This window comes from Neoarius graeffei, chromosome 7 (genome assembly GCF_027579695.1).
Source record: "Neoarius graeffei isolate fNeoGra1 chromosome 7, fNeoGra1.pri, whole genome shotgun sequence".
Classification (NCBI taxonomy): domain Eukaryota; kingdom Metazoa; phylum Chordata; class Actinopteri; order Siluriformes; family Ariidae; genus Neoarius; species Neoarius graeffei.
In genome coordinates this window covers 72,550,760-72,573,321 of record NC_083575.1, presented here as the reverse complement: position 1 = coordinate 72,573,321, position 22,562 = coordinate 72,550,760, and the positions used below count along the sequence as shown (strand labels likewise).

The 22,562-nt window shown below is 40.0% G+C and overlaps 1 protein-coding gene across 2 annotated transcripts in view; it reads right to left on the bottom strand.

Annotated features, from left to right (window-relative positions):
* The window catches only part of zdhhc5a (zinc finger DHHC-type palmitoyltransferase 5a), a 79,784-nt gene that overhangs the window by 25,764 nt on the left and 31,458 nt on the right, over nt 1–22,562 (bottom strand). Inside the window, exons 2-3 of one of the 2 annotated variants that reach the window (XM_060926368.1) lie at nt 10,664–10,800; nt 10,453–10,529 (exon numbers count right to left, since the gene is read on the bottom strand). The exons of the other annotated variant lie outside the window; for it this stretch is intronic. The gene's annotated coding sequence lies outside the window, so the exon portion shown is untranslated. The remainder of the gene's footprint in view (nt 1–10,452; nt 10,530–10,663; nt 10,801–22,562) is intronic. 2 annotated transcript variants of the gene reach the window in all.

The window sequence follows — 22,562 nt, the reverse complement described above, 5'->3', positions numbered from 1 at the left end:
TGTCACAAGCAGTGTGCGGGTTTGCAGAGAGGGGAAACAAACAGCCACCATGATAACATTGGAAAACTCCCTGGGCAGACAATATGGACGAAGTCCGACAGCACACAGTTCAAAATCCGGGCTGCAGATGCGCTCCTTCACGGTGATGTGAGCTGGGTTACACCACCGGTTGTTCACAAGAACGGCAAGCCCTCCCCCTTTGCGCTTACCGCTCCTGGCGCAGTCTCTGTCCGCACGCACCGTGTGGAAGCCCTTGATTGAAGCATTGTCATCAGGAACATCCCGGTGCAGCCATGTCTCCATGAAGCACATTAAACTGCACTCCTGATACTCCGTCTGACTCTGGGCCAGTGCCGTCAGCTCGTCCATTTTATTCCCGAGGGACCTCACGTTCCCCATGATGATAGAAGGGAGACACGGCTTATAAGATTTTTCAATAAGCTTCCGTTGTCTCAAAGCCACCCTCTTCCTCCGTAGCTTCTTATTTCCTCTGCAGCTTCTTATTTCTTCTGCATCCTCTGTGTGCTTTCCACCAAATTTCCACAGGGATCTCTTCCGGTCTTGTCGCTAGAGTGTCCGGCTTCAGTTCAATCAGCTGATCCCTGGTGTAAACAATGCAGGCAGCGTGGAGTTGTTGCGTGGCCGCACTGGAAAAAAAAAACATTTTGCAACTGCGAGCAAAAACACCAAAACTCTTGCAACCCTCATAGTGGCTTGATTACAGTGTTATGGTAACCATTTAAAAAAAAAAAAAAAAAAAACACACAAAAAACAGATAAGTAGAGGAAAAAAAAATAGAGAAAAAGGATCAGGAGCATTTGTTGCAGGCTGCACACGAGCTGGCGCACATTATCATAATCCAGTTCACCACCTCAGCAACCAAAACAGTTCATTTACACAGTCAGGATGAAAAGGGGGGGAAAAAAGTCGTAGTAAGTCAGTCAGGTATGGTAACGCATCAGTTTCACTTATTCACATCCTCCCAATCACCGCTTGTTTCACGCGCTCCTTTCCTGTGGTGTAAATTCCACTCCGGGTTCTCCAACTCCAGTTTTGGCACAGACACTGAAACTTACTTTCCCCTTTGGTTTCCACAACAAATAACTCTGTTTTGATTTTCCAGTTTTAACAGTTATGCTTACTTTGGTCACGACTGAAAAACGTTGCAAGCAAAACAAAAAAAAACCACTCAGGAGAAGCAGCATTATCCCACCTGGGGTGCCGATAACTTACCACGCCACCTTTGAACAGAAAGCATGTCATTTTACAAGATAAGCAAGGGGTAGGGCTTGCTGCTTTGCTATACTCGTCCAAGGCTATTAGAAGCTTAAATGTTATGTTATTTCAACGTGGATGGCAGTGTAAATAATGAAGAAGAAAAAAAAAAAAAAAAGTCACTGCATCGCTACAAACTGCTACACTTTCCCAAACCAAAGCAGGTGCTGTGACTTCTATAGCTGAGCAGCAAGACCAGTTTTGCATAAGCGTTAAACAATAAAACCGACACATTCAATGAAATTACATGCTTCAATAATCATAATATAGGTGGAGAGAGGAGAAAAAAAAAAAGCAAGCAGAAATCATTGTAGTCAAACCACATGCTATAAGAGTGGCCATCGCTTTAAGATCTGAAAACTGACTTTTTATTTAAAACATTACCCTTTTGTTAAATTACATTCATACATTAAAATCAGTCAATTTATGTGAAATCAAGCACTTCAATAATCAGGCAGAATCAACCCACCCCTACACAGCAGTCTGGACAGATCACCAGTGCTTTACAATAATGATGAAAGTAAGGGACCGTCTAAAAAGTGCATAACCTGGACAACTACAGTGGTGCTTGAAAGTTTGTGAACCCTTTAGAATTTTCTATTTCTCTGCATAAATATGATCTAAAAAACATCAGATTTTCACACAAGTCCTAAGAGAACCCAGTTAAACAAATGAGACAAAAATATTATATTTGGTCATTTATTTATTGGAGAAAATGATCCAATATTACATATCTGTGAGTGGCAAAAGTATGTGAACCTCTAGGATTAGCAGTTAATTTGAAGGTGAAATTAGAGTCAGGTGTTTTCAATCAATGGGATGACAATCAGGTGCGAGTGGGCACCCTGCTTAATTTAAAGAACAGGGATCTATCAAAGTCTGATCTTCACAACACATGTTTGTGGAAGTGTATCATGGCATGAACAAAGGAGATTTCTGAGGACCTCAGAACAAGCATTGCTGATGCTCATCAGGCTGGAAAAGGTTACAAAACCATCTCTAAAGAGTTTGGACTCCACCAATCCACAGTCAGACAGATTGTGTACAAATGGAGGGAATTCAAAACTATTGTTACCCTTCCCAGGAGTGGTCGGCCAAACAAAGATCACTCCAAGAGCAAGGCGTGTAATAGTCGGCGAGGTCACAAAGGACCCCAGGGTAACTTCTAAGCAACTGAAGGCCTCTCTCACATTGGCTAATGTCAAATGTTCATGAATCCACCATCAGGAGAACGCTGAACAACAATGGTGTGCATGGCAGGGTCGCAAGGAGAAAGCCACTGCTCTCCAAAAAGAACATTGCTGCTCATCTGCAGTTTGCTAAAGATCATGTGGACAAGCCAGAAGCCTATTGGAAATGTTTTGTGGATGGAAGAGACCAAAATAGAACTTTTTGGTTTAAATTAGAAACATTATGTTTGGAGAAAGGAAAACACTGCATTCCAGCAGAAGAACCTTATCCCATCTGTGAAACATGGTGGCAGTAGTATCATGGTTTGGGCCCGTTTTGCTGCATCTGGGCCAGGATGGCTTGCCATCATTGATGGAACAATGAATTCTGAATTATACCAGCAAATTCTAAAGGAAAATGTCAGGACGTCTGTTCATGAACTGAATCTCAAGAGAAGGTGGGTCATGCAGCAAGACAACGACCCTAAGCGGACAAGTCATTCTACCAAAGAAGGGTTAAAGAAGGCTGTTTTGGAATGGCCAAGTCAAAGTCCTGACCTTAATCCAATCGAAATGTTGTGGAAGGACCTGAAGCAAGCAGTTCATGTGAGGAAACCCCCCAACATCCCAGAGTTGAAGCTGTTCTGTATGGAGGAATGGACTAAAATTCCTCCAAGCCGGTGTGCAGGACTGATCAACAGTTACCAGAAACATTTAGTTGCAGTTATTGCTGCACAAGGGTGGGGGTTTCACACCAGATACTGAAAGCAAAGGTTCACATACTTTTGCCACTCACAGATATGTAATATTGGATCATTTTCCTCAATAAATAAATGACCAAGTATAATATTTTTGTCTCATTTGTTTAACTGGGTTCTCTTTGTCTACATTTAGGACTTGTGTGAAAATCTGATGTTTTAGGTCCTATTTATGCAGAAATATAGAAAATTCTAAAGGGTTCACAAACTTTCAAGCACCACTGTATGTAAGCTCCTACCAAGATTACTGTATAAATGTCAACTTCACAGGATATGTATTGCAATGTAGGATACGAATTGATACAGTGGGATGTAAGAGTCAGTACAAGTACAATATTACACAAGTCTTAGAGGTACAGTAATAAAAGAAATACATAAAAAAAGAATGACAAAAAAAAAAGCCAGAAACTGAGATTTCCACATTCTGAAGGTAGTAGTGGAGCATAACGAGTACATGTAATAAATGCTAGTTATTTCATAGCCTAGATTTTGTTAAAGACTATTAAATGATATTTGAAAAAGTTTGAGTGATTACATATAAATTCACTGTCACATACAATCCAGGGTTTTATCAAGTACGGCAAAAGATTCTGAAATTGTGTTTACTGCTAATTATTTCTCTGCAAACAAACTGAAATTAAACAACCATATTTTATTCACACTACATTACACACCATTCCTTCTAGAAATGGAATTAATTTAAAATCTACTTAGTAAAAAAAAGAAACACCCCACACACTTGCCCTTTGGTGCTCTGAAACAGACATTACAGGCAACATAAGCATCACTGCACATCATGCGCCTTCACAAGTGAACGTGACACTTGCTCCGATGGCAACAGACTAAGGTGGCTCGTAACTACCTTAAATGCCTAAATACATATTATTTAATTTGAAGTTCAAATTTTCCTTAAAGCAAAAAGGCAGTTCTTTAAACTAGGGATCGACTGATATGTTTTTTTCAGGGCCGATACCGATAATTATGGAATTGGGATGCCGATAACCGATATGTGCAACCGATAAATGTAAACATTATAATTCACATGAAATTAAACATAGCACACACTGACACAGACCTTCATATCCATGAAATGTATGTTTAATTGTAAAATTGAACATGAAATTTTGTGCAGGGAGATGCCAGCAGCATTTGTACAATAAAGTCAAACATTAGTTAGAATAAAATGAGAAATAAAATAATAATAAAATAAATATTCACCAATAAAAAAATCACTCCCTACTATATTACAGCTCACCATTTTCAGTGGAAAATAAATGAAAATACACTCTGGATTCTGGATAGAGAAAGTGAGAACGGAGTGTTAAAAGCTCTGGTTAAAAGGAGCGGCTGCTCCTTTAAGAGTATATTGCTTTCCGAATCAGAAGTGCTAGCGAGGAGAATCACTTGCGCAAGAATTATAAATACTAGTGGAGTACATTACAGCGCAATGTGAAGTAGCATAAGAACATTTAAGTCAAGAGTTTAATTGATGTATTTCGTTCATTACCGTTTATCCAAGCAAGTGTGCATCCACGACACAATTAATTACTGAGCCCACAACAAGCATCCTGACAAACTCCCTACAGTATTACACAGCCTACTAGCACCATATCACACCTGGCTTGTTTAAATGTTCAAATAGCGCTTTATAAAGTTGCCTAACATATACAAGTGCAATGCGCTTTTTGAGCATGAGTCACGTCATGAAGTTTACTCATCACCATAACAAATAGCCAGTAGGCTTGCGCTAGCCTACAGAACACAAACACTACGTTTTATTTCGTCTTCCCTTGACCACCTCTCTGTATGGCTGTCATTCTACTGTTCGAGTAGAACTACTGACACATTCACAACGTTTCCAGACGGGGATTTAAAAATGACTGCAGCCTACGTTATGCTGGGGACTGCTTACTATGGACAACATTACATGTAGTTTCAGCGAGACTAGTTGGTTGTAGGCTAATTCAAGTGCTTCCTTCCGTAAGCTAAGTTTGCCTGGCTACACAGATGCAAATGGACAATTTTAACGAGTAGTAGATGAAGAATGTAAACATATAATGATGTTGTGCTTTTACAACTTGTGTTTGTGTGACTTATTGCGGCAAAAGCAGCGTGTCCTTACCTTGAAGTGGGATCTGCTTCTGCCCGAGTGCCCATACGGCCGCCTTGAAACGGTTCACAGCGTTTAGCTACGCTTGTTGATTGGCTGTATCCCTTGTGCCGCTTCTGCTCGAGTGCCCGTACAGCCGCTTTGAAACAGTTCACAGCGTTTAGCTACGTGTGTTGATTGGCTGTATCCCTTGTGCCGCTTCTGCCCGAGTGCCCGTACGGCCGCCTTGAAACAGTTCACAGCGTTTAGCTACGCGTGTTGATTGACTATATCTCTCGTGCCAAACAAATCAGATGTTGTGGTGGGCGGGACCATGTTCTTGAACTCAGAGGCGAGTGCAGGAAAGGACGTGCAGTGACAGTCGCGTTAAGAACGAAATGGCTGCAAAAAGGCATGTTATCGGCATATCGGTGGAAATTATGGCAGATACCGATAACCCTAAAAATGCAGAATATCGGCCCGATATATCAGCCAGGCCGATTATCGGTCAACCCCTACTTTAAACGTTATCACTTCATTTTTATAACTACTGGTTCAGGCACTGGCACCATTTTAAACGTATTGTTTTAGTACCACTTTTGTTAAAAAAGACAAAACAAAACCCGATACCCAACCCTAGTCTGTGCAGAACAACATTAAAGGCATTCGTTTACATGTCGTGAATTCTGACCATCGACCATGAAACGGTCTGTTCAACTTCAATGATAACAAATCAACATGGCTGCTCACAGCATCAATAGTAAACTTATGCAAGTAGCCCTAGTTACAGTTACGTGACTTACACTTTAGTATTTCCTGTAGATCAAGCAACAGTAATATTAGCTTGCTAAACCTAGGACACTCACTATACTGTTTTTCATCACATCTCTCAGAGTCCGGTGGCTAGCTTGTTGCTCATGAATGACTAACATGGAGGCGTCAATGTTCCATTACATTACAGGGATTTAGCAGATGCTCTTATCCAGAGTGACATACAACATACCCAGAGCAGCCTGGGGAGCAGTTGGGGGTTAGGTGCCTTGCTCAAGGGCACTTCAGCAATTCCTGCTGGTCCAGAGAATCGAACTGGCGACCTTCTGGTCTCTAACCATTAGGGCATGGCTTCCAAAACAAGTCGAATGCAACATGTTTATTAGTCTATCATAACATCCTAGTGTGGTATTAATATAGAATATCACATCAAACAAACATGTTTAAAAAGTAAATCAGGGTCACGTGCAACTTCTCTAAGCCATACTAGTGGCTTGCTTTGATGTGTATAAAATGAAAAATCAGTAAAATAATCAACAATTGCATAAACAAAATTTTTCCAAAGCAGCAATAAACAAGTTTAAACTGCTACTGGGGGCTGTTACCATGGTAACTCTGTTACCCCTCACCGAGCTACATCACACTGACAAACATTTCCATTTAACAAAAATATTGTCTGTATGGGTTGTTTTACAATCAGGGTACAAAGTTTGTGTCACAGGGGTCCAAAATTCAAATTGATTCAAACTGGTTCTTGTACCAGTTTTTAAGTGAAGGACAAGTTAAAGAACAGATTTCAGGCAATTTTTTGACATATGCGTATGGTAGTTTTGTGTAATGTGCTATAAGATGGGAGAAACAAATGAAGTGATTCTCGGAGAGGACTTTTTTTTTTTGACAATTCAGAATCCACTACTTCCATAATGCTTTTAAATATAAGGCTGTAAGCTTTGTGTTAGTTGTCTCTAATATTTATGTCCCAATATCTTGACCACATTTTAGGATGAAAATAATCATTTTAGATATGTTATTTTATATTGAAAAATTAGCTGTCTCGGAGAGGACTTTTTTTTTACACAATTACATACTAATTTGATCAAAATAGTCTGAAAACTTACTGGCATTCAACATTAAAACTTAACTATGTTTCCAATGATATGGAACCAAATATTTGTTTTATGGTATAAAGCAGGGGTGGGCAATTATTTTTTCCATGGGGCCACATGAGAAACAGAAAATTTTGTGGAGGGCCGGACCAAAAGGCTGAACTAAATTCTGCATAATATTAATTGTATTTCTTTATATAAAGCAGTAAATAACATTGTTTTTACAAGCTGCTAAGACTGGTAAGAGTATGGAAAAAACGAGGTTGCCTTACAAAAAAATGTAATTTATTCAATCAAATTTCCCAAAACAATGGTTAACAAAATGTGAACATTTGTACCTTTTTTTTTTTTTTCCAGTCACACTCACCCCAAAACACAATAAAGACATCACAATATTGTCTTTCTACTCCAAATATCAAGCAAGATACATCATATTATAATAACGATGCCCGCATTTGTAGTCTAATCACCTCATGTGACCTGCTCGCAACAACGTCGATTCGGTGTAGGTATCAGATCTACAGATCGGCTCGGGCTCCGGCGCCTGCTGGTGACGTCACACTATGTGATTGGCTGGACCGTTTGAAGGATGACGTACAAGTTTGTGGTTGGTCTGGGACAAATTACGGAAGTAGTTATCACGGGATTAGGTTTTGTGGGATTTCATGTCATGTTCATGTCGCGCGCATTGCGTTTTTGTTGAACACAACTTCAAAATAAAAGCAATGCACATTCAGTCCATGCATGAGGTAAAATTAGAAAATACGTTTATTTTGTAATTTCTAATTAACCTTACACGGGCCGGTCAGAATGAACCAAAGGGCCGGATGCGGCCCGCGGGCCGTAAAATGCCCAGGTCTGGTATAAAGAATGATTTAAGTGCATCCCTTTTGGAGCTACCTGTGGTCAAAAAAAAAGCACTTTTTCTAAATGACACGAGTAATTTTGCTAAATATGACATATATTGCTATATATTCACCAAAAATAACATTATCACCAAATTTTTTTTTGCATGGTAAATAGAGCTATCACAGAGCTACAATAAACAACCAAGTTTATTTAGTCAAGCCTTTTGATATTGAAGTGTTAAATGTGATTTTTAGCTTGCATACCCTGATTGTAAAACAACCCGTATATGAATGCAACACAGTAAATAAATGTCTTTACATATTTACTCAAGGAAGATTAAAAAAAATGACCTCCTTTAAAACTGCACTTACAACTTTGCTAGAGTTTATATAATATATTAAAAAAAAAAAAAAAAAACTGCTGCTCGACAGACTTTATATGAAACTCAGGACTGAGATGGAGCTCATTTTAAACTGATGTATTGATCGAGACATGTGTCTGCTTTTCAGTACCAATTTCTCCCCATTTACATTTTCATATCTTGTTGTTTATCTGATACTTGGCCCAACAGTGCTCATCTTTTCCAGTCTAACAGCTGGCAATAGCAGTGCTTTTGTCAGTTCACATGTCAATCACTCCCACACTTCAGCAGGTTTTGGTGTTCGAACCTGCAGAATTCAAGTTCTTGACAGGCTTGCAGTTTATTTAAGGCAGCGCTCAGGAGCACTTCCAGACTCGAATTAGCCTTTAGGCCAAAATCTCCAGTGCCAAAAAATAAATACATTTTAAAAAGGGCATCAGGGATAATCTTGATCCTGACTGTTCATGCCTGTGCCTAGCCTCATTTACTTCATGACAATTCAAAACTTCATGATTAACAAGAAATCCTGTTCTTACGTTGAACGAGTCTCACCATCATTACAAACCTGCTGGGTGTTGTGTTTTGGGTTGGGCACCATGGTTATGTAAGATGAAAAAAAAGTTATGAACAAGACCAGACAAGCTCAGTATCACTGGACCTCAACCGAATCTCCAGCATTTATCATTCAGATATCAACAGCATGGATTCTGACAGAAGTTTATTTATATATCGCTTTTAGCATTGCTGCAAAGCAGCTTTGCAGAAAATTACAGAGTTTAAACATATGAGCTAATTTTATCCCTAATTTATCCATGATGAGCAAGCCTGAGATATCTGTGATTTTTCATCCAAAAATTTTTTTCTTCAAATGAATATACCGGGGGTGGCACGGTGGTGTAGTGGTTAGCGCTGTCGCCTCACAGCAAGAAGGTCCGGGTTCGAGCCCCGTGGCCGACGAGGGCCTTTCTGTGTGGAGTTTGCATGTTCTCCCCGTGTCCGCGTGGGTTTCCTCCGGGTGCTCCGGTTTCCCCCCACAGTCCAAAGACATGCAGGTTAGGTTAACTGGTGACTCTAAATTGACCGTAGGTGTGAATGGTTGTCTGTGTCTATGTGTCAGCCCTGTGATGACTTGTCCAGGGTGTACCCCGCCTTTCGCCCGTAGTCAGCTAGGATAGGCTCCAGCTTGCCTGCGACCCTGTAGAACAGGATAAAGCGGCTAGAGATAATGAGATGAGATGAGAATATACTGGGAATTAAGCCTTTCACATCAAAAGTGAATGTTCGTGTGCAAAAAAGGGACTTTTTTCCTCAATTTTTTTTTTTTGGTCAGCAAAAGGAACACATCAAACCAATTAGGGTGCAGGTTGTGGAAACGTCATCACAATGCTGCTTGGCTTGGCGGAGTCTCGTTCATTTTGTGTCTCACAACCCAGAGCTGTTTGACAAGGGCAAAAGTTAATCTGCTAATGGTCCAATAACCGCCATTATGACTATGTGGTAGGCTGATAAATTATCTCCACTGCAAGAAACTAAAGATGACATAACTGATAAAACCAGTACAACAATGAACCTGCTACTGCACATCAGAACCAAACAACCTCCTCAACCAAAAGGTTCACTGCAGACCAATTTCACAGCTGCAATCATGAATGCAGGAGGAATATTTAACACGATTCTATCCACATTCACTGGATATGAGCAATCGCGCACTCTGATTGGCTACTCTATTACTAGGACATCGGCTCATACAGATGACTTGCAACCACGTGATCAAAACGTGCTACGTCCTGAGCGTCCGCCATGCTGGTGGATAAACAAAGCAACTAGGATGTCAGCCGCTAAAAGCGTGTCTGTAAACAATGCTGAATTTTCTCAGTATTACCGGTACTATGATTTGAACGGTCCAGCGAAAATTCGATACAAAGAGAAAAGATGGATGTGTGTGGGTTTTGACCCATATTACTTTATAAAAAAAAAAAAAAAAAAAAAAAAAAAAAAAAGACACTTCTACCAACTATCGAGTACCCAGATATCGCGTTCTATCTGGTTTGGCTGCCAAAGAATCAAGTCTGACCTTGGATGAAACGTAGCCAATTTTCTGAGTGGGTGCCCATCCTGGATTGTTTCTATCGTGTAATTTTGCTGGCGCTCCTAGAAGCGAAATGGTAATACACATGTTAAAATTCTAACTGAGTGAACTACAAGAGAACACTCATTTTATAGCAAAATTCTAGCAACACAAAAAATTATTCCATGATCACACTGAGAAAGCTTTTGAATCTCACCTGAGATAAAATGATTACTGCAAACACGAGCTGTTTTGGTTTTAGCCTCTGTTAGATCAGCCCTGCCGATGTTGTTCAGCCGTGCTCGTCTCCACTCTGTACTAAGCCTCAGAGTTTCCTTGCCACGGTCACGATTACTGTTGTGACCACAAAGATATGGCAGAGCTAAAAGAACGATTAAAAGCAGTGGAAAAACAGGAGTTGCACATGCGTGACTATGTTTTGCATGGAATGTTGCTTGACCCCGCATTTGTATATCCACCAACATGGCCGACATCCGGGTTTCTATTTTGCTTTAACGTCACTTGCAAGTCAAGGATACCGTGAGTAGAGAAAAACTAAATGGCAGAGCACATAAAGTCAGATATAAAATCACTTGATAAAGTATTTAAAAGAAACAGAAAAATTGCTAAAATAATATGCCGCCCCCCCAAATATCTCCTGTTCCACACTCCAGCCCAGTCAGTGGTGGTAATGCACCTTTAAGTTGGTTTGCCAACCACCAAAAAAAAACCTAAAGAAAAGAAAATGGTGGAGCGTGTTGCTGAACCAACCAAGGACGACCAATTATTTATTTATTTTATATATAATCTTTATTTATTGGGGGGTGGCACACAACACACCCTACTTGAACCCCCCCCCCAAAAAAAGACCTTCCCCTATCGAATAAAAGTATTTGATGGTAAGAACATCTCTATTTTTCAAGAATTATTATAGCATTTTTCACAAATTGCTATGGTCATTTCACTGGTTTGTTTACATTCTAAGCAGAAATGATTTTGTCGGGCATTTCGTACAAAGTTATCCTTTTCCCGTTTAACCTGATTTCATGGAATAACTTAATTATCCACAATCTCTCTTATTTTGTCACAGAAACTAAAGCTAAAGGCGGCATGACATGCAAATCTCATTTTAGTTTAATGAAAGCATGAGGACATGCGCGCGCACACACAAAGCTCTGATGGACGGACTGCTCTGATGTGCCAGCCTTATGGTTTGGCTGGCTAAATTAAAATAAATAATTAATTCATTAAAACAACATTCTAAAGATAGCTAACCCAGACTATTTGTGGATGGCATATAATTGATAGAAACTGATGTTATCAGTTGTCAGAATTGTTGGCACCTTAAAATCCACCTCAGAAACAAAACATTTCATATTAATCGGGTACTACAGCAGACCCGTTAGCTTACAGGTCATTCTGCTGTATTCAGGGCTGAAATACGAGTCCACCTCATGCACTGTAAAGTCCTTTGTGTCTCTCGTGCACATTTCAACAATGATAAGTCTGAGTCATGTAGGCTCTATAAGACACACCCTCCTTACTGAAAGTCTGAGACATTTTCAGACTCCCAAAGAGCTATGCGTCATAAAAGATGTACTGTGGGATCAACGTGGTATCCATTGTAGGTTCGGTTTTACTCATTTACTGTTAACCAGGCTGTTGCCTCAGATCGTGGAAGAGGCGTGTCCAGTGTTGAATTGGGCTCGACAGCACAAATACAGCATCAGTCACGTTTGGACACACCTACTCATTCATAGGTTTTTCTGTACTTTGACCATTTTTACACTATAGAACAACACTGAAGACATCAAAAATATAAACTAACATGGAACATTATGGAATTATGCGGTTAACAAAAATGTTAAAAAGAAAGCGTTTCATATTTTAGGTTCTTCAAAAGTATCCAGCGTTTACCTCGATGACACTTTGCACACTATTGGCATTATCTTAACCAGCTTCATGAGGTAGTCACCTGGAATGCTTTTCAATTAACAGCTGTGCCTCGTCAAAAGTTAATTAGTGAAATTTCCTGCTTTCTTAATACGTTTGAGACCAAACAGTAAATAATAAACATACAGTAAACAGCCCTATTCCGCAACTGCAGTAACCCATATTATGTCAAGAACCGCTCAACTAAGGAAAGAGAAACGACATCCATCATTCAGACACTTCAGGCTTTCGTCTAAATGGGGGAACGGGGCGCTGCGCCCTCTTACTCTCGGCGTGCGCCCCCTTACCGACTCCGTGAAAACATCCCAGCAACACTACGTGACAATCACTACGTTTACATGCACATAGAGAGAATCAAATTTCTGCCGTTGCTCGACTGAAATCGAAGTTCAAAATGCCATGTATACACCTTAATTCGGCTGAAATTGAACCGAACTTGATTTCTCGGAATCGAGCTACACGACCTAGTTTATGCGATTTCTGCCGAGCTACTTTGTGCATGTATACTCTATCGAGCTAGTTGTCGAGCTACTTCCGGAAGTGACGAGACCACAAGCGGGAAACACAACAGCCTCGGTCGGCATAACAACGGCATGAATCTTTTCTTTTTGTGGCAGATTGTTTGCACTGTTAAAATTTAGCTCACTTACTGTATCACCAAATACATCTGTACAGCTGTTGCATAGCTGTGAATTGTGTACATAAACAAGTCATTGTATTTGTGTGTGTGTGTGTATATATATATATATATATATATATATATATATATATATATATATATATATATATATATATGTCCAACATCTGAAGAATGTCAATAAAAACAAAACAATTGAACTTTTTGTGTGTTTATTAAGACATAAGTTAAATTGTAAGCAAAAAAAATATTTTTTTGTAAGCAAAAAATGGACTTTAGAAAAATATTATTGTGCAAAATAAGTTGTCTTACAAAACAGTGGTCTGCGCCAGACAGTTTGTAGCCATAGTCTGTTAGAGCAAGCCTAACAGCTTGAGCACGGAACTGCTAGTGTTGCCAGATTGGGGGTGTTAAGTGCATTTTAGCGGATTTGAACATGTTTTGGGATGGAAAACGTCAGCAGTATCTGGCAACACTATAGCTCTTCTTCATGACGACAACCTGAAGTGTACCAACACGATGGGGCGTGTAGCGCCACGTGTGGCTCGGGTGCACAATGCACCTTGCACAATAGCCCGATTTCACTTGTGCATGTAGGATTGGATTTCTCTGGCACCCCTGCTGGGACCCTTTGCTCGATTACCAATAGCAGCTCGATTTGGACGTGCATGTAAACGTAGTGAATGTGTCTGATCATCAAATATGTTATAATTGCTCAAAAAATATTCCAATCATAGTAGATACACCGCCAGACGGTGCAAAAACAATCCGAATTGACGTTTTCCAGACTGAGGCGCCATGTTGTTTAGTTGTTTACTTGTCGCGGCTGCTCTCGCGAGATTTGACATGGGTTACATACAAGGTCAGCTGACTTGTAGAGCGAGATTTCTCGAGACTGAATGACCTTTCACCCACCGGCGCGGGAGCTTTTGACAGAAGTAGTTCGCGAGTTGTTTTTGTTGACACTTGGGCATTTAAAGATGCCATCCCGAGGCACGAAGCGGAAGAAAGCCAAAGACTGTCCGGGGCAGAAGAAGATTACTTCTTTCTTTTTCAATGTTGACAGAAAATTTGTTACAATTTCCCTCTCAGACAGCCTCAGAATGTCCCATTGGAGCATTTTTCAAAGGCTTTGCACGGCGGGGGGGGACAACCGGCACCATCTCCCCCCCCCGCTTCGCTCCCTCGCCATGGTGAGGGCCCTCATACTAAATTTTTCTAGAAAAAACCCTGCACTTCATGTCTTAAAGTAATTAAAGAAAAAAAAAAAAACAAGACAGTCATCTATATCTCCCGCCCTACATACCAACTATATACCAAGTTTCAAGACATTGTCACATTTTTCAAGTTCTGCTACAGGAAACCAACCCTACCTCTTTACACTGACCTGAGCAGCACAGGCCATTATTAAAAAATGTTCTGTTTCCGGTCCACCGGCCGGGTGAGTGCCGTTTGTGCGGTTGAAATTTTTTTTTTTAACGCCGGTTTTTCGGGTTCGTAAATCTAAAATCGAACTTGACATTTACGCATTCCCAGGGCTTTCCACTAAGACTCATACTAGCCAGCCATGACAAATAAGTAGCCAGCCGGGGGGGGGGGGGGGGGGGGGGGGGGGGACACACAAAAACTCCTGTGCACGCAGGTCCCAGGGTTAAATGTATTTTCCACAGATCATTTATTTATTCACTTTACTCAAATACAAAGTAAAATGGCAGTAAATCATCTTTCTTTTCTTGCGTATTGCATCATGAGGCGTTCCTGGCTTGTAAATCTCTTATTTTCGGTGTATGACACATTCACGCAGCTGAGCATGCTATGAATTAACAACGACAACGGTCTGCAGTGGCGGCTACACAAACACTCAGCGAACATTTCTCCATTTGTGTATCCAAATACACTCCAACCACTCAGTTTGGTTTCATTTACAACCAACGGTGTCTTTTGATGCCAGCACGTAATTGAACAAGAGAAGACTGGTTTACCAGAGACAAAATAAGCGTCATCTCTGCTTCTGTCCCCTCCGACGGCCCTGACACACTACTGCCTCCGCCGAGTGCGCGCGGGCACACATCGCACGTCGGGGCCGTGGATGAGTTACTCTCCCTTGATCAACGAAGTCGGCGGGGAATTTGTGGTTATTATCGGTACAAACAGCGCGAATCACAACTTAAATGAGTGCGGTTCAGTTTGACATTATTGTCAGTCCGTTAGATAAACATTTAAATTTTATTAAAATCGAAAATTAATATTTAGAGCCTGTGGGCTACAAAAATAATAGTCATTAAAGTAGCCGGCTGGACTTAATTGTGTAGCCGGCAGCCGGCGCTTGTGGAAAGCCCTGCATTCCGCGCAGAATATAGAATTGAATCAGCTCTGCGCATGCGCCGTGCGGCACAAAAAAATGGCAGCCACCATGAAGGAAGGAGATCCGGAGCTTTCAAACATTTGCTTAAGTGTGAAATCGCAAAATGGTATTCTAGCGAACAACAAAATAGTAAAGATTCAGAAAAACAAATTATTCAGTGATCATTTTAATAGTGTAATTTTATCCGAACTAGGCCTAACGCTCGATTTAGAACTACAAAAAGTCCGTGTGTCGGACATTTTAAGTACCTTTGTAAAAGTTTTGCAAATGTTGCAGTCAGCATTTAAAATGCTAACTTAAAGTTTTTGTACAAGTTTCAGTTGATTAAACTGTCATTTTATTAAATGTGTCTGCTTTTGTAATAAAAAAGTACTGAAAGAAAAAGCAAACAGCATTGCGATTTCTTATCCATCCATATATATATATATATATATATATATATATATATATATATATATATATATATATATATAAATAAATATAAAAAATCCCTCCCTCCCGACTGAAAATTTTTTTTGCTCACCCGGTGGACAGGAAACGGATTTTTTTTTTTAAGGATGGCCCCATGGCATAAACCCACCAGACCTTTGGTCCACGTGAGCTAAAAATTACATTTTTCACATTTCTTAGTATCAAAAGGCACATAGGGGAGAGCGGGGTAAGATGAGCCACTTTTTACATTTTTCATCATAACTACATGTTAAAGCCATTTTTGCTTCCAGTCTACGCACCATACCAAATTTCAAAGTGTACTGTTACTATCTGAGCAAAAAATAATTGATAAGCTCTTATGGTTAGAGTGATATTACCTCTTGAAAAAAAATGTCAAGTGGCTCAACTTACCCCATGCACGGGGTAAGATGAGCCACTGTGTGGGGTAAATTGAGCCAACACAAAACATGTTAGGTTAACAAAGTAAACAACTTTTATTATTAGAAATGCAATCAGTGAATCAAGTCAAGTCAATCAAGTGGGGGATAGGGCCGTTGCATAGAGAAGGGGAGATGAAGAGAGAGGTGATAGAACGAGATGGGATAGGGAGGGATAGATAGATGGATAGAGAGAGAGATATGCGTAGATAGATAGAAAGAGGGATGGTTAGAGAGGGAATGAGAGATGCACTATATTATAGAAATTACTAAAACAGTAGAACAGTGCCAAAAAATCTTATTTCTTTCAGTAGGTTAAAACATGCAGCAATCATTCCATCCATAATAATTTCATCATTATTCAATGTTCCAAGCGTTCAAATTGCAAGGGAACACCATTTGCCTCTCCCTCCGTGCTGTCCCCCCAACAGTAAAGGGGCGGGGCAATTTTTTCACAATATCCTGTCTTGACAGGACAGCCTCATCTTTCTCTTTGAAGACAAAGGTCGGCTTTCTTGCAGAGCCATGGCATGACCGGCTTCTTTTGAGAAATCTTGCCTCTATTTCGAAGACATCCAATTTGATTATCTGGCCAATGAAGAAATGCACTTTCTTCTTCCCTGTGAATTTTGCCACAACGTAATCCCCCACATCTAACAACTGGTCTTCCTCATCTGATGTCATATATATATATACACACATATATACATATATATATATATATATATATATATATATATATATATATATATATATGTTGTCATATATGACCAGTAAATGTGAAAACTTAAGTGTCATCCATATTGGGTAAGCTCAGCCACCAATGGGGTAAGTTGAGCCAGTGGCTCAACTTGCCCCACATCGAATGGCTCATCTTACCCCGTGGCCACCATTTTGTAGAAAAATGCTAATAAAGGGGATTAGGCTAATCAAAATTATTTGTATTAGCATTCATATCATAGCTTAGAAAGCCACTAACTTAACCCTAATGTGTCTAAATATTATTCTACTTTTGTCTTCTCTAAATCACCTTCACTGTGGACAAACATGGAATTGACTTAGAAAGCACAAAAACACATTTTTATAAATATCTCCCTCACCTAGTTTGACATGTGGTGCTCCTCTCCACAAGTGTAAGTAAATGGTCCCGGCCCCCTTTGAATGTGGTCACATGGTCACATTTGTGTACTGTTTCTTAGAAACAGGGGGTGGCTCATCTTACCCCCTGGCTCATCTTACCCCGCTCTCCCCTATACATTAGGGGTCATCCATAATTTATCATCATCATCATCATCATCATGAGCCTACAAAGAGTAGACTTTTGAGCAACCCCCCAAAAGTGTACATTAGCGGACCAAAAAAAAAAAAAAAAGATGGATCTACAGTGGTGCTTGAAAGTTTGTGAACCCTTTAGAATTTTCTATATTTCTGCATAAAAATGACCTAAAACAGCATCAGATTTTCACACAAGTCCTAAAAGTAGATAAAGAGAACCCAGTTAAACAAATGAGACAAAAATATTATACTTGGTCATTTATTTATTGAGGAAAATGATCCAATATTACATATCTGTGAGTGGCAAAAGTATGTGAACCTTTGCTTTCAGTATCTAGTGTGACCCCCTTGTGCAGCAATAACTGCGACTAAACGTTTGTGGTAACTGTTGATCAGTCCTGCACACCGGCTTGGAGGAATTTTAGCCCATTCCTCAATACAGAACAGCTTCAAATCTGGGATGTTGGTGGGTTTCCTCACATGAACTGCTCGCTTCAGGTCCTTCCATAACATTTCGATTGGATTAAGGTCAGGACTTTGACTTGGCCATTCCAAAACATTAACTTTATTCTTGTTTAATCATTCTTTGGTAGAATGACTTGTGTGCTTAGGGTCGTTGTCTTGCTGCATGACCCACCTTCTCTTGAGATTCAGTTCATGGACAGATGTCCTGACATCTTCCTTTAGAATTCACTGGTATAATTCAGAATTCATTGTTCCATCAATGATGGCAAGCCGTCCTGGCCCAGATGCAACTAAACAGGCCCAAACCATGATACTACCACCACCATGTTTCACAGATGGGATAAGGTTCTTATGCTGGAATGCAGTATTTTCCTTTCTCCAAACATGAGGCTTCTCATTTCAACCAAAATGTTCTATTTTGGTCTCATCCTTCACAAAACATTTTTCCAATAGCTGTCAGGCTTGTCCACGTGATATTTAGCAAACTGCAGATGAGCAGCAATGTTCTTTTTGGAGAGCAGTGGCTTTCTCCTTGCGACCCTGCCATGCACACCATTGTTGTTCAGTGTTCTCCTGATGGTGGACTCATGAACATTAATATTAACCAACGTGAGAGAGGCCTTTGGTTGCTTAGAAGTTACCCTGGGGTCCTTTGTGACCTCGCCGACTATTACACGCCTTGCTCTTGGAGTGATCTTTGTTGGTTGACCACTCCTGGGGAGGGTAACAATGGTCTTAAATTTCCTGCATTTGTACACAATCTGTCTGACTGTGGATGGGTGGAGTCCAAACTCTTTAGAGATGGTTTTGTAACCTTTTCCAGCCTGATGAGCATCAACAATGCTGTTTCTGAGGTCCTCAGAAATCTCCTTTGTTCGTACTATTATACACTTCCACAAACATGTGTTGTGAAGATCAGACTTTGATAGATCCCTGTTCTTTAAATAAAACAGGCTGCCCACTCACACCTGATTGTCATCCCATCAATTGAAATCACCTGACTCTAATTTCACCTTCAAATTAACTATTAATCCTAGAGGTTCACATACTTTTGCCACTCACAGATATGTAATATTGGATCATTTTCCTCAATAAATAAATGACCAAGTATAATATTTTTGTCTCATTTGTTTAACTGGGTTCTCTTTACCTACTTTTAGGACTTGTGTGACAATCTGATGATGTTTTAGGTCATATTTATGCAGAAATATAGAAAATTCTAAAGGGTTCACAAACTTTCAAGCACCACTGTACATGGAATAGGAATTCAAAATAAAACCATGTCTTGTATTACTTTTTATTAAAATTGGATGACAGGACAATACAAAGCAGGGCTCTACATAAAAAAAAAAAAAACCCACAAACTATTTGTAACCCAACAATCTTTATGGCATTTGTTTCCGAATTCACAACATATGCATAATATCTATGAATCAAAAGTAATCAATACTTGATATACTGAGGCAAAAGTTCAAAAATATAGTAAAACAGACTGATACCATAATTCACCAATTATTCTGCTGAAGTTCAGAAGTAATATTCCAAGAGAGTAGAAATTATGAACATAATTTTAAGAACAAAATAACTATACTATGAGATCCAGAAACACTAACCATTATATACACACAGATCAGTTCAGTAACAAATCTCACAAAAAGTAACATTATCATAAAATTTATGACTTGAGATAATCACTAGTTTGGACAAGAGAAACAAATAATGCTTCAAATAAAAACTGATAAAATTGACTAATACTGTAAATGACTATTATAACTAGATTTCAGTGCATCAAATGACAAGATAATATATCTTGTTATGAAACCCTCCACACCTCTATTGACTCACAGATGAATGGATACAAATAAAGTTTCTATTCATCTTCATCTATCAACCCTTGAGTTCTGCTCCATCACTTGGACTCCATCAATCATTAATTTATGAGAAATTGAAAACCAGAAAATTATATATATTTTCATTTTTAAATTATTAATTTTGAATATATATCCTCCACTGATTAATTGTTGTCTAATTATTCAGTGTGGCTCCTGTATGGTATTTAATGGTCAAAAAAGAATTTCAAATAATCCATAATTATATCTAAATTATAGAGCCCTATGTTTCAAATCCCTAAAATCCCATTACTAATTAGTTAATTAATACAGCCGGTGACCTAATTAGCAGCCATTTGACAGCTTGGTATTTCATAGATAACCTTCCCCACTCCTACCTCACTCCCTGTCAATCCACACGCATGCAGGCGCTCATTCCCCGCCAGCACACGCTCAGCTATATAATGAACACCATCAACAACAATTCAAAGATTTGGAAAATTACCACATACTCAATGTACAGTTGAATAATGATCCCGCCAACAGAAATGTCAACAAATCCACGTGTATGACACGATTAAAACCAATCATAAACGACCGTTTACTTTTCAGCTCAAATGCACGAAGCGGTATTGGCCGGTTTCGCAAGTGGAATATTGTGCATGCGCACATCGCTCTTTCCGAATAGAAACATCCGGCGATTCATCAAAACAATATGTTGAGTGAGATGCTTCGGAAATCATGCGAATAAACTGATAAATTTGATGTGTAACCCGAATATCTGCGTATTTTGGCACTTGTCCGATCGGAGAAAGAAAGCAAGCAAGCGTGTAGAGCTAGCTGGCAACACCGATGTGGCGCGAAATTTTTAACATGACGGCCGCCGATTCGCACATTGACGGATCATCATTTTCTCATTTTTAATGAGTGTACGCCTGGTCATTACCCCCCTCCCCCCCGCGTATGGTTTGTACGCTAGTGATAATGATGAAAATTATGGATGACCCCTTACTTAACACACATACCAACTTTCAAGACCATACTATTCATATGGCCCTTTTCCACTACCCTTTTTCAGCTCACTTCAGCTCACTTCAGCCCAACACGGCTCGCGTTTCGACTATCTCAGAGCAGCACGACTCAGCTCGCTTCAGCCCTACTCAGCACCCAAAACTCGCACGGTTTTGGAGTGGGGCTGAAGCGAGCCAAACCGAGCCGAGTGGGGCTAGGGGCGTGAGGAGACACTCCCCTGTGCACTGGTTGGTGAGGAGGAGTGTCCTCACATGCCCACACATGCCCTGCGAGCACGCTGGGATCTGTAAACACCGCAAACCCGGAAGAAGAAGAATTACGAGAATTTCTGAAGCCTTATGCGCCTCGCCTCATCTATACGCTCTTGCCAGTATCTGTTGGCGTTGTCGGTGACAACAAGCCACAGCACCAAGACCAGCAACACTAACGACTCCATGTCCTCCATGTTTATTGTTTACTATCCGGGTCGTGAGACTACCGCTTAAAAGATCACTGATGTCACCGTTTGTGCCGCCTAACGACATCACGTGACGTCCACCCACTTTCGCTAACTCCACCCAATGTGTCCACCCACTTCCAGCCAGCACGGTTCAGCGCGGTTGTAGTCGAAATGCAACTCCAACAGCCCCACTCAGCTCGACTCAGCCCAACTCAGCACGGCACGGCTCAGCCCAACTCAGCCGCGTTGGTAGTGGAAAAGCGGCAATAGTTTTCAAGTTCTGCTCCGGAAACAAAACCTACCCCTAAGACTAACCTGAGAGACCAAGTCTGAAATTGTTTCCATGGAAACATGAAAAATTAAAATTTCTCAGTATGAAAAGGCACATCTACATCACCTTGTTAACATGTATACCAAGTTTCAAATCCGTATCATGAATAGCTTTGGATATATGCTCCGGAAACGAACATTGTGCTTAGAAACCAAGTCAAAATCTATTTATGTAAAAATTTGAAAAATACTTTTTTTCAAAAATCTAAAATGGCAAAAAGGCACTAGTTCATATGTTGCTTGATATGTATACAAAAGTTTCATGAAGATACCTTCAGTAGTTTTAAAGGTATGGCCCGGAAACAAAAACGTGACCAGACGGACGGACCCCATTTCTATATTCCCCGCCAAACTTCCTTTGAGCAGGGGATAAAAACCAAAAACAACATTGAATTGGGTGTCCAAACTTTTGAGTGGTACTGTATACTGAAATGAAGTTGTTAAGTTTATTAACATGCCATTATCAATAGCCTACATCTGACTTTTACACATTTGTCTTTAATTATTTGTTGAGAGTGAAAGGATCATGTTACATGAAGACGATTAGTGAAGGGACTACAAGGGAAACGTGTCAGAATATGCAGGTCACTTGGCGAATAGAATAGCCAAGTGTAAAACAAGCTGTTACTTGCAGCTGATAGCAGAAATAAATGACATAAGAAAAAGAGGAGATTAAAACCATGATCCGTGTATCCATCTTCACATGAACATTTCAGTAACACATTCATTTTGTCCAAGTTTTATCCTGGTTACAGTCAAGGTGGATGTGGAGCCTATCCTGGGAATCCTATAGTCTGGTTAACACCAGACCATATCACAAGTGAAATATGGTCTGGAATCCGCCTATTGAATTTCTCGTAGGGGAGGTGTGGTTTACAATTGTCAACGGCCGTTTAGTGGACGTTGCGAATGTCTATCATTT